This window comes from Octopus bimaculoides, chromosome 3 (genome assembly GCF_001194135.2).
Source record: "Octopus bimaculoides isolate UCB-OBI-ISO-001 chromosome 3, ASM119413v2, whole genome shotgun sequence".
NCBI lineage: Eukaryota > Metazoa > Mollusca > Cephalopoda > Octopoda > Octopodidae > Octopus > Octopus bimaculoides.
The window spans coordinates 165,607,495-165,609,799 of NC_068983.1; the positions used below are offsets into that span (position 1 = coordinate 165,607,495).

Below are 2,305 nucleotides of genomic sequence, written 5' to 3' on the forward strand. Positions count from 1 at the left end.
TGGCATGGAAGCCAGTCAAGGTGACGCTGGCATCAACCACATTCAGATGGTGCTTTTTACGCGCCACCAGCAAAGGGATCACAACTACAATTTCCATTTGATTTTGATATTGATGTTGATGTTGATGTACTTGACTCAATAGGTCTCCTCAAGCACAGCATGTCGCCCAACAATCCAAGGTACTTTTTGAGTGGGCTGGGGCTGGTTATGCGACACTGGTGTAGGTTACAGCTGTGGAACTCACTTTATTTGCCAGGTCTTCTCAGTCACAGCAGATCTCCAGAGGTCTCGGTCTTTTGTCATTGCCTCAGTGAAGCCCAATATATAATTGAAAGATTCTGTGGAAAAACATCATAAATTTACAAAGGGAACATGAACTTTATGGCTGATGTTCTTATTTTCAAGAAAGAAATGTCCAAGTAACCTTTATAAATATCAAGCCATTCCTACAGATTAAAAGTGAGGCTATAATACTGGCCTTGGGTAAGAATACAGTAGTGCATGTTGTATGGAAATGGTAAGTAAACAAAACAACCCAATGGTATTTCTTGACAGACAAGCAGGACTTTAGATATTAGAGATGTTGAGGAATAGTTAGTTGCGATGGTGTCAGCTATTAAGAGTAGCAGAGCAAGTAAAGGCAGAGCCAAGAAGAGTTGAGAGGAAAGAGGGAAGTCAGACATCAGGGTATCAAACATCACAGGTGAGATGATGTTAAGCATCGAGATAAGTGGTGAGGTTCTTAATAACAACCCCCCCCAAAAAAAAGACAAAAAAGTGGGGGAGGCAAAGGTTCAATACTAAGAGTTTTGATTGCATTTATAATACTGGTTTCAAATCTTGACACAAGGCCAGCAATTTCGGGGGTGGGGGAGTGACAAGACCAAAGTACTGGGCATCACAAGAGGTCAGTAGGTTTAGGGTCATTTGCTTAACCACCAAAACAGTAGACGTTACTCCAAGGAAGGGAAAACCGTGGGTTGGGTAGTTACCAAAGTTAACAAATTTTAGGGTCAGATAAACATAATCGTTTAAGCATAAATACAGCAAGAGAAATTTTAAATATCAAATAATAATAATAATAATAATAATAAATGCTGTTCTAATTACAAAAGACTACATGAAGTCTTTAAATTTCAACTTTTCATTGCTACAAATTACCCAAATTGAGCAATTTTTTTTTTTATTATTATTATTATTATTATTATTATTATTATTATTATTATTATTATTATTATTATTATTATTATTATTATTATTATTATTATTATTATTATTAAGGTGGCAAGTTGGCAGAATCATTAGCACACTGGGCGAAATGCTTAGCGGTATTATGTCTGTCTTTACGTTCTGAGTTCAAATTCTGCTGAGGTCGACTTTGCCTTTCATCCTTTCAGGGTCAAAAAATTTGTACCAGTTATGCACTGGGGTAGATGTAATTGACTTAATTTCTTCCTCCAAATTTGAGGCCTTGTGCTTCCAGTAGAAAGGATTATTATTATTATTATTATTTTGGCACAAGGCCAGCAATTTCAGAGGGAGAATGCACCATATGAATGTGGCTGATGTCAGTACCGCCTGACTGGCTCCCTTGCCGATGGCATGTAAAAAGCACCATTTGAGCGTGGTCATTGCCAGTGCCGCCTGACTGGCTCCCTTGCTGGTGGCACATAAAAGGCACCCACTACACTCTGGAAGTGGTTGGCGTTAGGAAGAGCCTCCAGCTGTAGAAACCTTGTCAGATCAGACTGGAGCCTGGTGCTGCCCTCTGGTTTGTCAGTCTTCAGTCAAACCGTCCAACCCATGCCAGCATGGAAAGCGAACGCCAAACAAAGACGATGATGATGATGATGAAGTAACTCAAATACATTCACCCCAGAACTTGACTTATTTGAACCGTAGGAACATAGTTGCAGGAGTGGCTGTGTGGTAAGAAGCTTGCTTACCAGCCACATGGTTCCAGGGTTCAGTCCTACTGCATGGAACCTTGGGCACGTGTCTTCTGCTATAGTCTTGGGCAGACTAAGGCCTTGTGAGTGGATTTGGTAGGCGGAAACTGAAAGAAGTCAGTCGTATATATATATATATGTAATAATAATAATAATATTAGGGACAAAATCCAAATTACAATAATATATTTATCTTATGATATTTACTTTACTTTATATTATACTTATTTATTGTGCTTTTAAATATTAATTTTTCTATATGTGATAGTGAATTTTCATCGATGAGTTCTTGAAACTTGGTTATTTTCCCTAAAACTATATATTTTATATATATATATATATATATATATATATAT

General features: G+C 37.7%; 1 protein-coding gene across 1 annotated transcript in view; it reads right to left on the reverse strand.

Annotated features, from left to right (window-relative positions):
- Positions 1-2,305, reverse strand: part of LOC106867345 (28S ribosomal protein S28, mitochondrial) — a 4,042-nt gene that overhangs the window by 495 nt on the left and 1,242 nt on the right. The window lies entirely within an intron of this gene.